At 36.0% G+C, this 14,955-nt stretch overlaps 1 protein-coding gene and 1 long non-coding RNA gene across 2 annotated transcripts in view; one reads left to right on the top strand and one right to left on the bottom strand.

Moving 5' to 3' along the window:
- GPR158 (G protein-coupled receptor 158) overlaps positions 1-14,955 on the top strand; it is a 366,690-nt gene that overhangs the window by 208,596 nt on the left and 143,139 nt on the right. The gene's annotated exons all lie outside the window — the stretch shown is intronic.
- LOC150019725 (uncharacterized) lies at positions 10,092-13,621 on the bottom strand. Its single transcript, XR_016509287.1, has 3 exons — positions 13,528-13,621; positions 11,648-11,799; positions 10,092-10,503 (listed from the first exon to the last, which is right to left on the bottom strand). It is a non-coding gene; the product is annotated as an uncharacterized LOC150019725 (long non-coding RNA).

Here is a 14,955-nt window from a genome sequence, read left to right on the forward strand (position 1 = left end):
TCTACAAGAGTAAAAGTGTAAGTGACTAAATTGAGGTGAAGTGAAAATAAGGGTAGGAAAATGTAGTTGAAATCAAGGGTGGGCTCTAGATGTGAAATGGATTTCGTGAGAGTGGCTGTACTGTTCTAGCCCAGTGCTAGAAAAAAGGGAGTTTTTTTTTTTTTTTTTTTTCTAGAAGCAGTGCAAAGAGAAGAAAAAAGCGAGTTGTTGCGCATGGGATATGAACTGACCAGTCACTTAGGTGAAACTTGAAATTACCAACACTAAGTCTTGAAAGAAATTTCTCCTGTGGATTCCTTTATGGAGAATATTATTAAATGTAGCAAATGATACATTTTCTTACAGGAAATAGAATAATTTTAATAACTTCTTTCTGTTAATTTTTCTGAATGTGTGCTAAAGTTTTAATGCTTAAATATAGCTCAGGCAAATCAGTTCTGTGGAGGTAACACAAAGGTGGTCCGATACACAGTTCTTTTCTGTTTAGTGTTAGTGTTAAGTCATGGATATTTTTAGAATATCTAGATTAGAGTTGGTCAGTATGCAACACACATGCCACCACCACCAGACCATAGGCACATATGGTTCTCTTTCTCATCAAGAATCAGCCTCCAAACCCCTCCCATCAAAGGAGGACTCTTAAACAGGTTCTACGCATGAAATCTGTTTGCCATCCTGGATCTAGAAAAAGGGATGACTGCAAATTCTTCATATAAACTTTCTTAAATATAGTTGCTCTTTACTGAGTTATCAAAGGGTATTTACTGACACTGAATTTGAGATTTATAATATAATATAATTAATATATAGTGAACGAAGCTAGGGATACAATTGACATGTACTAATGAAGGCTGAGGCATCTAGTTAGACATACACCTTAAGAGAAGTTCCCTCTCCCATCTACACAGAGACATCCTGAAGGAGAGCCCAGGAGCACATGGTTAGAGAAGGAGCCTGAGCTAGAGTCTGCAACTTGTTCCCTCTTTTCTCGATTTCAGAATGCGTAAGCCCTATTCTTTAATCCAGTTTTATCAGAATTCATGGTATGTGACATCTTAAATACTTTTAGTGCTGGACTGTAGCTCATTTGGGGCCCAACAGAAATGGATCATTTGGAAATTTAAGCCTCTTCTATTCATGCTGGAATTTTTTGTGAATTGACAGGAATAATCATTTTGACAAATAAAAAATAAGAAAAGTGATCGACAGTGTCAAACCTAGCTGCTGGTCCTATACATCTAGACAGCATGCAAATGTGCTATGATGGTAATAGACAATTCTCTGTTCTAAAATGAAATATTAAGAAATCATATCAAGAGACATAAGACGATACAGAAATTTTTGTCTTTCAGTTGTATTATTCTTCCAGGGAAGTCTAATTATGAGTACCTTTAATTGAAGTTTAACCATGCCTAAAATATCAACTTTGTAGTTTTTAAGTACCAACAATCATTGGTCCAAGGTTATGTTAATATTTTATTATATTAAAAAACACAAACTAGATTCCATTATATTTTTGGGTGAGATTTGTGGTATGACACTACAAAGGGAAAGTTAAATTTTATTTTGCGCAGACATTCAGGGAACTAGTTACATATATGTGCCATTGTGCCCTTGGTTAAAGATTAAATCTGTCAATAAACTGTGAATGATTTTGAACCAAGTGGGTTCTTCTAAAACAACAACAACTTTAAAACAGTATTTTAAAGATCCTGAACATTAAGTGTTTTGAAATTGTTTTACGTATTTCACCAAATATGACAGCAACAAGGCTTTTCTGTTAGGTACTCTGAAGCGAGAAAATGGTTTCTTACAGCTTTATGTCAAATGTTAGCACAAATTATTTTCAAATGAAATTCAAAAGAGGAAAGATTCACTGGAAGGAGGGGATTAAGTACTTTCACATCATTGTACAACCATCATCACTATTCATTTCCAGAACTTTTTTTTATCATCCCAAACCTAACTCTGTACCAATCAAATAACTCCCCATTCCCTTGGCTCCTGGTAACTTATCTTCTACATTCTGTCTCTACAAATTTGTCTTTTCAGAGAGTACCTCATATAAGGGGAATTATACACTATTTTTCCTTTTGTGTTGGTTCACTTAGTGTAATGTTTTAAAATGTATCAGATCTTGATTTTTTTCAACTGCTGAATAAAATTCCATTGTATGCATTTGGCACATTTTGTTTATCATTTCATCTATGGATGGAAATTTGAATTAATTCCACATTTTTGCTACTGTAAATGACACTACCATGAACATCTGAATACAAATATCTGCTTGAGTCCCTGCTTTCAATTATTTGAATATAACCTAGATGTGGAATTGCTGAATCATATGGTCAATTTGTGACTAATTTTTTGAGGAACCTATAAACTGTTTTCCACAGAGGCCTGATCATGAGATATTTTCACCAATAATTCATGAGGGTTTTAGTTCCTTCACATACTATTATATTGAGTTTTTATTATTCAATGTCTAGTGTTAGTGACCTGGGAGTTGAGAGATTAAATATTCTGCTGCTAACTCTCTTTTCTCTTTAAAATGATGGATTTGAAATGTTTGATTTTGATCACGTGCCTGATATTATTTATATAATTTTTCTTTTTTTTTTCATTTTTATTGTATTTATTAGGGTGACACTGGTTAACAAAATTATACAAGTTTCAGGTACACAATTCTACAACACATCAACTTTACATTGTATTATGTGTTCACCACCCAAAGTCAAGACTCTATCACCATTCATCCTCCCTATACCCACTTCCACCTTCTCCAAACTCCGTCTATATTTTTTCCTGTGAAATATATTTAAACATATGTATGAAAGAAGCCTAAAATGCTAAGCTTGAAAGTTATATTAGTATAATTATGCTTTGTGAATTAACTTTCAAATGATCTTCCTTAGGACAGAAGAAGTCTAATAGTGCCAGCCCAGGCATTCTCTTCAGTGCAGGGCAGAGTGTGACCAAGGAAGTGTGGGCTACACCTTCCTATTCCAAGCATCAATACCCTTATCCCTAAAGTGTTAAGGCTTCATATATTTAGGCCTTGAAAACTTTCCAGCCTTTAAGAGCTTCCTATTTAAAATACAGATACTGTTTAAGTAGGATTAGCTGTCATTCTAATGATAAGTGAACGAGCTAAAATGTGATTGCCACCTCCTGTCAGTTTATTGGAGCACTGTTATAAAAGATTCTGAGCCAGTGAGTGGATTTATTCTGAAAGGTGATGATTATTGGCTAAATTTAACAGCCATATATGTTAACAGGGAAACTAATGATATACCTACCACATATTTGCCATTCCTTTTCTGGGAGTTTCAGACTCAGGGGAAATAGTGAAGAAAGAAAAACTACTGACAGGGGATATGATGGGCCTTGATGATAAACATGGCTCTGAAACTGTTTTGTCTAGAGTTAGCCCACTTCTCAAAGAATTACATCAAAATCTAGGGTTTCTACAGATGAGGAACTGCTGTAGCCAGCCAGGATATGATAGATTTACTAGGAAACATCCCATTCCATAATTTACTAGCCAATTCTCAAGTATTTGGATCTTGACAGAGTCTGAAACATATTTTGACAGGTGCTTTTCACTAAATATATGAAGGTAAATGTATTTCAAATAAAATGTAATGCTTTCAGTTCTTATTACTTTTTGATTTTCTTCTGACAAATATGTGTGGTATATGTTAGTAAAAGTGCCAGAAAAAATTTGGTCTTAAAAATTATGGCCTCCATCTCAGCACACAATGTGGTATTCCCCCAATGTATTCTGTCAATAAGAAAATATTTTATGGGCTCTTAGTAGAGCTCAGTCCCCAGCTCAGATTTGTAAAAAGTATTTTGATATGATAGTAAAGCATTAATTTTCTTAATATAAAAACAAGCAGACCCTCTTAGGAATCAATATGAAATAGAAAAAACCCAATAGAAAAATAGGCAAAAAATATTCATCAGAAATGTGTGAAAAAACAAATAAAATGTATTCTTTATATCCATGAATAATTACAAAGTACAAGTTAAAACAATAAGATATACTTTTTATAACAATAATTCTCTGAGTTGGTGAAGTTGTGAGGAATTTATATGCTCCTGTCCATTGCTGTTTGTTGTGTAGAAACTTTTGAATGAAATTTGAAATTATGTGTAATAAACTTAAAGTGCATAGTAGTTTTACTTCTAAAAGTCTGTACTGAAGAAATCATATAGGTGCACCAAGATTTACAAACATATTTATGTGTGTTTATAATAGCATTTGTTATAGTGCAAACTGGAAGCAAATTGTGTTGCCATCCATGCATTTAAATATGTAACGCAAAAATTGATCTTGTAGAAAACTAAATAATGGAAGAAATGGTTTTAATATAATTAATCATCACTTTCACCACCACATTTCCACCATTTATTAAAATTTTATTTTAGCTCTTCTCATTTTTTATCCTTCCCTCTCACTTTTTCTTCTCATGCCATCCCTCTCTGCTTACTGACTTCATCCATTCCTTCTTTTCATTCATTGACCATTTGCTGAGCATTTACTGAGTGCCTGGAACTATTACCCATACTGGGAATATAATAATGAACAGGGCAAACAAGATCTGTGCCTTTAAGGAGCTGATATTCCACTGTGGGGCTAGTGGAGATAGGCAATAAAAAATAAAGAGGAATGTATCAGGTGGTAGTAAGTGCTATGATCAAAATGAGATAGTGTACCATAATATGGTATAACTATAGAATTCTCACAGTCCCCATGTAAAATGGTATTATCCTCATTTTATATTTGAATAAACCAGTGTGTAGAGAATTTAAGAAGCCAATCCACTGTTACTTGGGGAGGCTAGGATTAACATTTAGGTCTGTTCAACTGTATAACTCATTATTGCTCTTAGCTAGTTTGCTGTACTATCTGTCATGGTTACAAGGTAAACATTTATCGTACTCTCTAAAAAGCAGACCCAGCCAAACCAGCCCTATTTTAATTATCTAAGTTCTAGGCCTGCATGGTTTCTTCTGACTTCCTCATTCCCTGTGCCTCATTGAAATTTACATATCCTATGCTTCATTCTTGCTAGGTATCTTCTAGTTAACTGAATAAATTAAGTGCCAACATAGCACCATTTAAAAATGATTTTTGTATTTTTATTGAATTTTTTGAGGGATATTGGTTAATAAATTTGCTATAGAGATTTCAGGTGTACAATAGCACCATTTTAATGGCTTTTTATGGTCCTTGGCTCTGCTTATTGTGAGACTACATTGTTTGGCATTTTAATGGAATCTTTTAATGACAACCCAAGGAGCAACTCATATATGAGGTCTGTCCGGAAAAAGTCTAACCATTGTTAATATAACAAGAACAATTTGTGTGACATTGATGTAACCTGGCAGCCAAGGAGAGTGCACTGGAATAAGCATGTGTGAACAATGATGATTTTATTGTACTACTCAGTGGTAGATTCCATTGACTGTGCATGTGTACTGTGTGGCCATTGCATTCAAAATGACTGAGTGAGTAAAGCAACTAATCTGCATCAGATTTTGAGTTAAACTTGAACATTCCTCCATGGAAATTATTTGGATGATTCAGAAGGCCACAGCTATGGGCAACTGGTGATTAGCAGCTTCCTCATGACAACACTCCTGCTCATGCATCATGTCTTGTGCTGTTTTTTTGTGAAACATCAAATCATCCAGGTGACTCAGCCCACCCTCTACAGCCCAGATTTGGTGCCCTGTGACTTCCAGCTTTTCCTAAAACTAAAATCACCTTTGAAAGGGAAGAGATTTCAGACCATCAGTGAGATTCAGGAAAATATGGCAGGGCAATTGGGAGAACTGTGTGAGGTCCCAACATGCCTGCTTTGAAGGAGACAGGGACTGAGGCATTATTGTCCTATATACAGTGTATCTTGTACCTTCTTCAGTAAATATCTCTGTTTTTCTTAGTACATGGCTGGATACTTTCTGAACAGATCTTGCATATAATGGTTTAGGGATATATGTGTGGATGTGTGTAAATGTATATGAATGTCAAGGTGGCAATAAGGGTTCATATGGGGAGAAACAGGAAAGTACAGAAAAATAGGTTAGCTGAAGGGTGTCTTTCTTTTTGTGCTTCTTAAAAAATATCATTTAAATAACCTACTCTAGCTGGTGGCAGCAGTACTAATTATGAGTTAATGAAGAACAACTAAAGAGATTATAACATACTTATATATGCCTTAAGAGACATAAAGTGCTTAATGATGACCAAAGCTCTATTCCCTTTTGAGGCACTTACATTTACTTATGCTTATTTGAATGGTAAAGCCATTTACATATCAAGTACACTAAAAATAACTTTTTAAAAATTAATATACTTATATACTAAGTTTCTTGCTATTTGAAAAATATTATGAGGCCAATCAGTTTTTTCAGATTTCTCAGATCTTCATTTATAAAGCCCACTCAAGTATTATGTAAGCAAAAGACTTTATACAATTATAAATTAATGCCTTTATTAATGATTTATTCATGAATAGCTAGGTTAACAAGATGATTTTGATCCTGTGTTGCCCAGGAGAGGCTCACAATATGATGAGGAAATGAATTTAAGGAAATAGAAGATGAATAAAAAACATGTTCTAAGTGTATTGAGTACTTGGTGCGGCAGTGGGGAATAGTGGTTAAGGTCACAGGCTTTAAAGTTCATCTGTCTTGGTGCCTCTTTTGGCTTCTCACATAAGAGCTCTTAAACTTCAGGTAAGTTATCAACCTCTCTATCTCAGTTTCCTCCTCTGTAATGTAGGGACAGTAAATCTAATCTCACAGGGCTATGGTGAAGATAGAAATGTGTGAAATCTTTATAAACTTATTACATTTAATGATCTGTAAAGGATCTCAATAAATTTTAGCTATTAATAGGGGGCATGTATAGAATATGATAGTAGCATAAAGATAAGAGTGGTTAAAGGGTGGTCTGGGAACACTCAAAGAAGAAGTGGCACTAGAGAAGAATTTTAAAAAATGAATTTCATTGGTCAGACTGAAGGGTGGTAAGAAAATAGGCTAGGCAGAGAGACACATATGCAAAGATATTAGAATGCACATGACACGTTGAGGATAATTCAATTATTTCAGTATGGATCTGGAGAAACCTGGCTAAACATCTGGACTTCAGTCCATAGGGAGTTGAGATAAATTGTCAAGCTGGCTAAAGATGTTTGACCTATGGATGGGTCTGGCACCAGAGAAATTGGTTTGTAAGTCATTCACTCATTCATTTGGTGCTGGTTTTTTTTAAGTGTACTAAGTTCCCAGGCATTGCTTTTGGATGGTGAACAAAACAGACATGGTCCGTGATCCGATGAATGGAGTTTATAATCTTGGGGTAAAGATAAGTTAATAAATAAATTAATTAATGCCAATACTAATACATGCTATGAAGGAAAGTAGAAAAGTAATGTGAGGGCAGAAGAGTAATGGGGTTGTTTAGGAAGAATTCTCTGAGGCAACGTCATTCAATGTGAAGTCTCAAGGATAACCTGGGCGGGAGGGGTGGTTGAGGATTAGGGACAGGGGAGCATTCCAGGAAGAGAAAACCACATCTGTGAAGGTGCCAAAGTGTGAAGAAGCTTGGAGTGTTGTAGGGACTAAAGGAGACCAGCATGGGTAGCAAATAGTTTCAGAGTAGGAGAGTGAAAAGCATCATTTGGAGAGTCAGTTGCCAGTCATTCAGAGGTCTATAGACCAGAGTAAAGAGCTTCATTTCATTTGATGTGCATTAAGAATCTGCTGAAGGATTTGAAGCAGGATAATAAATGATCCCATTTAGATATTAAACTAATTTCTCTACTGCTCTATGGAGAATAGGTTAGTAAGGGATAAGTTTAGAAGTAGGAAAAATGATAAATCTTTTGAATTAGTCTAGATTAAAGATAGGGTGGCCACTGGATGAGGAGGAGTGGCTACATCTGAGCTACACTTGGAGACAGAACTGACTTCATGATGAATTTGATATGAGAGGTGAGGAAAAGAGAAAAATTAAATTAGATTCCTTCAGGTTTATAGCTTGAGGAACTAGGTGAAGGAAGAGTTGTGCTATCTACTAAAATTAAGAAGTGTGAAACATTGAAAAGAAAATGGTTTTAACAGTGGGGGAGAAAAATTCTGGACCCTGGCTGGGGATAGTTCAGTTGTCAGGAACATTGTTCTCATACACCAAGGTTGTGGGTTTGATCCCGGTCAGGGTACATACAGGAAGCAACAGTGAATGCATAAATAAGTGGAGCAACAAAACAGTCTCTCTCTCTCTCTCTCTCTCTCTCTCTCTCTCTCTCTCTCTCTCTCTCTTTCTCTCCTTCTCTCTCCCTTCCTCTCCCCCTCCTACCCTTTCCTCTCTCTCAAATCAATTAGAAAGTAAGAGTTTCATTCTGGACTTTATTTTAAGTAGGGTTGCCAAATTTAGCACATAAAAAAACAGGATGCCAATTAAATTTGAATTTCAGATACTGAATAATGTTTTAGTATAAGTCTGTGACAAATATTGCACATTAATATTAAAACATTATATGTGGTTATATGCATTGTTTTATCTGGCAACCCTAATGCTTAAACTACCTATAAGAAATAGAAGTGGAAATTTTAAAAAGAAAAAATTAAAGTGGAGGTGTCAGGAACTGGAAGCTGAGTGCAGGGATTTAGGCTACAGCTATAAATCAGGAGTCTTGAGCATTAACATAGGAATTTAAAGCTGTGAGAATGAATGAGGTTACCCACATAGGAAAAGTAGAAAGAAAAGAAAGAGAGAGGATGCTTAGGACTGACCCTTCAACATTTCGAAGTAAAGTAGAATACAAGAACCTTTTTTGACTAATCAAGTAGTAGCCGAAGAGAATAGTGGGAAACCAGATCTGTGTCATGTTACAGAATCCAAAAGAGGACAGTGTGGTCTGTGGGGAATACTATAGAGTAAAAGGATAGAATGAGAGGAGAAGATTATGCATTGAATTTGGCAACACAGAAGTCATTGTACTTTTACATAATTATTGAGGAGGTAGAGAAAGCATATGTACCCTAAACCCTGGGAATCTCATTTGGAAAGGGAATAGAGAATATAGTGTGGGCCAGATAATGATAGTTATAATCATGACAAATTCTGAGCTTCCCCAGGGGAGTGTTTAGAGTAAGAAAAGAAGACCTTTGGAAACAGAATCTTTGGAACAGATAAAATAAAAGAAAGGCGGGAAAGAGACAGAAGAGTCGACCAACCCCTATAGAAATGAAAGGAACTCAAGAGAGAGGGAGTTGTTAACAGTAGCAGATAATACAGAGTGATGGAAAATGAGGCCTAAAATAGTTCATTGCTGTACCCATGTCACATTGTTTCCATTATTATAGTTTTGTAGGGACTTAAGTGGTTGGTAGCTGGTAATCTTAACTTTCAAAATCTTCTGGATATTTTTAGTTTTTACTCTTCCATATTTATCATTTAGGAAAAGCTTGTCAAATTCAATGCAAAACCTTATTGGGATTATTATTGGGATATATGAAAAATAGGGTATTAGATCAGTCCTTAATACCATTTGTAATAAATCCCAGATGAAAATGACTCTATGGATTTGATGGTTATGAAGTTATTTAAAACTTTTGCCTGAGCAGTTTCTGAACAGTGATAGGCATAGAAGTCAGCTCATAGTGGGCTCAGAGGTGGACTGAGGGTAAAAAAGCAGATAATGTAAATATATGGCATTCTTTTAAGAAACTTGGTCTAAGGTAAGTAGAAAGAGGGTCTGACCACATGGCCAAAGAGGTGACTCAGGACTGAGGGAATTTTATCTTGAGAGATAGGAACATATTTATAAAGTGTTAGAGAAAGGAGAGAAGAGTTGCTTGAAAATACAGGGAGACATGGGATAATTGATAAACAGGGCCCATGAGCAACTGAAGAGAATAAGATCCTGAGTACAGGTGGAGATTTTCACTTTGGCCAGAAAAATATCTGAATTATATCTGAGACTATAGGAATGGTGATGCAGATGAGGCAGATATCAATAATTTTGGGTTGAGATTTGGAATAAGATCATTTATTGAGTGTTCTTTTTTTTATGACAGTTTACATTCAATATAGTTCTGTATTACTTTAAGGTGTACAGCATAGTGCTTAGACAATCATGTACTTTATACAAAGTGGTACCCCCAATATTTCACATACCCACCTGGCCCCATACGTAGTTATTACAATATCATTGACTCTATTCCCTGTGCTGTAATTTGCATCCCTGTGACTATTCTGTAACTACCAATTTGTACTTCTTAATCCCTTCACCTTTTTCACCCAGCCCCCCAACCTCCCTTCCCTCTGGTATTCTTGAGAGGAACGAGGTAGAGACTTAAAAAAACTGCTAGAAGTTCAGTATAGCCACTGTCAGGGAAGGAACGGGGTAGTCCAAGTTCCATAAAAGGATTGCTGAGAACACAGATCGAATTGGAAGGCAGAGATGGTTCTCTGAAGTTCTGAAAGGAAGAAAGCAGGGAGTTGAAGACAGTATTATCACAGGTAGTGAGGTTTACCGAATGGTTATTATTCAAGGAACTACAAATATTTTGAAAGGGGCATTTTTATGTCCATTTGTTTTTCTTTTTAAAAATTGTTTACACTATTACAGGTACATTTGTTTTTTTTTTCTTTTTCTTTTAATTTATTTATTGTTTTTTCTATTACAGTTGTTCCACTTTTTCCCCCATTGCTCCCCCCACACCCCTTCTCCCACAGCAATCCCCACCCCATTATCTGTGTCCATGGGTCATTTATTGTTTATTTCTTAAAGTAGATTTATAAAAGGTTCTCTCCAACTTTCTTCATGCATTTAAAGCATTAATATGTGTGACTATTAATTAATTTTGAAGAAATCCCAAGAGGGAGAGAAATAACATTAATGAGCATCTTCAGCTTGCAAATGGAGAAAATGACGCCTAGCAATACTACTGAGATCACAGTGCAAACCACTGTTTACTCATAGTTTGAAAACATCCTTCAAATGTAATAAAAAGCATATTTTTATAAACTTTAGTGGATGTATTACAGTTGCATGGCATTTTGAACATTTCTGTCATAGGAGTTCAGTATAAAGTTACAGTTAGGCCTATCCCAGTTAAAACTGAAATCAGGGAGACTTATTTTCAGAGTTTGAATTCTTAATACAGAATGAGTCAGCAAATTATGCTCTTCCACCTGTTTTGAAAATAAAATCAAAATGAAGAATATTTTATTACATGTGGGAATTGTATGGAATTCAAATTCCATTGTCCATAAATAAAGTTTTATTGGAATATATCCACATTCACTTGTCTACATGTCTCTGGCTGACCTCACATTTCAATGGCAGAACTAAGTAGTTGTGATGAAGATGGTATGGTCTAGAAAGCCTACAATATTTACTTTCTGTCCCTTTACTGAAAATGTTGGCTGTCATTTAAAATACAGCTCCTGTCTGGTCCAATTTCCATCCCCATCTCTTTATCTCCTGGTGCCTTGCTCATTGGACCTGTAAATTCCAGGGTTATTTGTCTTTTCATAAGGAACTCTTTAAACACTAAAAAGCCTACACCCAAATGAATAAATGTACAATGTTGTGATTTAAGATTCAGGTCAGGATACCTGGATACATTTTGGCTTCAAGGTCATCTTGGCATGCTGTAATTTCCCCATGCAGTCACTTCTGTCAACAAAGATGATTCTAATTTGGAGCATTTGCTAGTTTCTTGACCTGCGGTTTTCTTTGTGACATAGCAGGCTCTTCAGATCCTGAACTGAAAATTTCAAAACAGTTTTCACAGGCAGAATGATTTGAGCAAGGAGGCAGGATAGTGAGGCCTCAGTCTATATTTCAAAAGGAGATACTGGGAGCCCAAGTTCGTTGCCTGGTTCTAAGTTCTCCCAGCCTGGAGAAGCATGGCTTGGCTGCCTTGATCATAATTTTAAATTTTATTAAAGTTTTCACTTTGCTAAAATGACGTTTCATTTGGGCCAAGAGCTCTTGGTCCACTGCTTATTTGTATTCAGCCTAGCTTTGTCAGTACTCTGGAGGGCGGCTCTTGCTTGACTAGAGTGCAGTGCATCTCCTAAACATTCTGAAGCCTCATTATTTCCTGTATCAGCGTTTCTCCAAACACAAGTCAGGCAGCATCCCTGGAGGGGTTGCAGAGCTCTCTTCCTTGCTCTTGTGTCTACAGTACTTTCTGCCCTATGGCTTCTCTCTTCACCCAGATGGAGTCACAAGGCAATGAGAGGGACAACCAACCTTGACAAGGCATTACACATTGTTTCTCTCTGTTGGTCGTTTTTCGAGATGAGCTGTCATGAAACCAAGGCTCTGTCTTATCTTCCCCTTCCACAGCTTTAAAAATCATGCTCATGCTTTCCTCCACACACCAATAAATATATAACCTGACTTCCTCAGGGCAAAAGGTGAATCTGTTTTTGTTAGGTTTTCCTATCTGCACTATTTCAAAATGATAAATTCCTCTGGGGTTTCACTTAAGTCCTCCACATATCCCCCCTTGTCTCTGTACCACAGATAGGAAAAGAGAAATGGATTGAATGCTAGCTGAGCACGTGAACCTTGACCACTGTTTTCACACTGAACCTGATTCTGCTTAACCATGAGAAGTGGGATGAGGCTGTTTAAGAAAAGACCTATTGACTATGCCTTGATCTGGGTTCCTTTGCAAGAACCACTAAGGGAGAAAACAAGGCCTCTCAAACAACACCTCCATTAATTGACTGCTTGCTAGTTAATGTTTGTAGAAGCAAAGTGTACAGTTCCATTTTCTCTTTAATATCCATAATTGCATCCAACCAGTAGTGCCTAAGAAATATACCTGACAGGGAGATATTTATTTCATTTGGAAGAAAGCTGAGTAGACTTGAGAAAAAATGTAAGTTTGAGAGAAGTACAATTCTCATTGACCCCTTTTCTCTTCCTTATTTTGCTTTGCAAAGTCTGTGAGACTTGAATTATCTTTATAATGCTAATTAGCAAAGTGAAAATTTCTTATTTTTCACAGGTCCTAGAAATGTGCAGGATTTTTGAGAAATTCAAATGTCTTTAAAGCTGACTTATTCATTCCTATGACTTTTCTATTTATTTTATCATTTCTCCATAAACTAATACTAAATTTAAGTTTAATGCAGTTTTATAATACTGTTGAAGACTCTTAAGGATATGTGTTATTTTCTATTTCAGAATAGAATATTCAGACAGAATTATTTTTGACATTTCAGTACTGCAGTCAATTTTTAGCTCTAGGACCCAAATTTAACATAGATTAGAGGTAGCATTCATAGTCTATTTCTAAAACATTTGTTCTCGTTTTCCTTATGAAAACTAGGAAGGATAGGGAAGCAAGGCGAATAATAATAGCAGAGAAGCTTAAAATAAATAAAATAGGTCATAACCCTTAATGGCTTATGGCACTCCAAATTTAATACATAATTATTATGGGAACTGTTATCATCCATATTTACTGTTTACTTACCTCTGTCTTTGAGCTTCAACACTCTTTTATCTCTAGACTATTTTCCTCCAACTCAACTCCACCTACTTAACTCAGCATATGCCAGTGCTTCACTAAGCTGTGGTTCTGCTGCTCTGTCCTGCTACCCTCTTCTATTTAAAGGTGCCTCTATGCCTGCATCAATTAGGGATTAGAATAGCATGTGCTGGCAATGCCTGTATAACCATTTTGCCTACTTCTGGCTCCTGTGATTTGGGGTTTGCCCTTTCTGCTCTGGAATTCAGTCTATGATTATTACCCTCCTGACTGCTAGGCCCTAGCTGGCCTATTTAGACTCTATTATTAGACATTCATTGCTAGTTGGTGATTATTATTTTCAGTGATGTCTCATGTGCTTAGGTTGGGTGGGTGCCACTTACATCTATTAAATAATAATTGCAGAATCCTCTGTGTAGTTTTTTAAAAATTTGAATAAGCAGACTCCTTCTCAGACCTTATAAATAAATTTCCTGATGTGGGGTCTTCATGCATATATACTTTTTACAATTGTCATTGGTGTTTCTAATATATGTCTCAGGCTGGGAACTATTGACTTACAACCTTAAAAATGATCCTTTATCTCCTCTTCTATATTTGTATGTAGATCCTAAAAACAATTCTCATCTGATGAAGCAGAAATGGGACTTTTCTTTATTAATCTTGTGCTTTGCACTATCACATAGACATGCAGACTTTTAGAAATCATACTTAATCTTTTTAGCTTCCCTCAAAGAGAAATAAAACCAAAGGCTGATGTGTTTTTTGAGAGCAGTGAATTTCAAAGACAGTGGACCACAATGGAGAGAGGAGGGCTATTTGAACTGTTCAGGATTCACTTACTGAAATTAAATTCCTGAGCTGTTTTACCCAAGACCATGAAATAGATAAAAGGAAAATTTACTTTAAAATGTGAATCATAAAGAGGGCACAAACATGAAAGTTGATTCTAAAAGAAATCAAATATGGAGGAAAGCCCTCCTACTTTACTTAACCTACTTTGGGAGTTAGTAGCATGAAGTGACTAACAGACAATAAAAGCTGCACACACTCGAAAGGAGGTTTTGGGCTTGGTTTTTGTTTTTGTGTGTGTTTGTTTTTGAGACAAATAAGCAAACAGAGAAATGCCTGCCTGAAAGTAAATGAACAGTGAGGCGCAACTACACATGAACCAGCAATGCAGAAGGCAAACAGTGGTGGCTCAGCAGTGAGATAAATATGGGGAATAAGCTAAATGACATGACTACATGAGACAGATGTAACAAATACAGACAACAGACAAGAATCACATATAAATAACAGGCAACTGGAGTTCAATTGAACCCTAGACCTTCCCTTCTCCTGTTACCTCTGCCTAAATAGTCACAAACATTTCCTCTGCTCTCTGGATCCATAATCTCAACTGCCTAACTG

This window comes from Furipterus horrens, unplaced genomic scaffold, assembly GCF_987537825.1.
Source record: "Furipterus horrens unplaced genomic scaffold, mFurHor1.1.pri manual_scaffold_2, whole genome shotgun sequence".
Lineage (NCBI taxonomy): Eukaryota > Metazoa > Chordata > Mammalia > Chiroptera > Furipteridae > Furipterus > Furipterus horrens.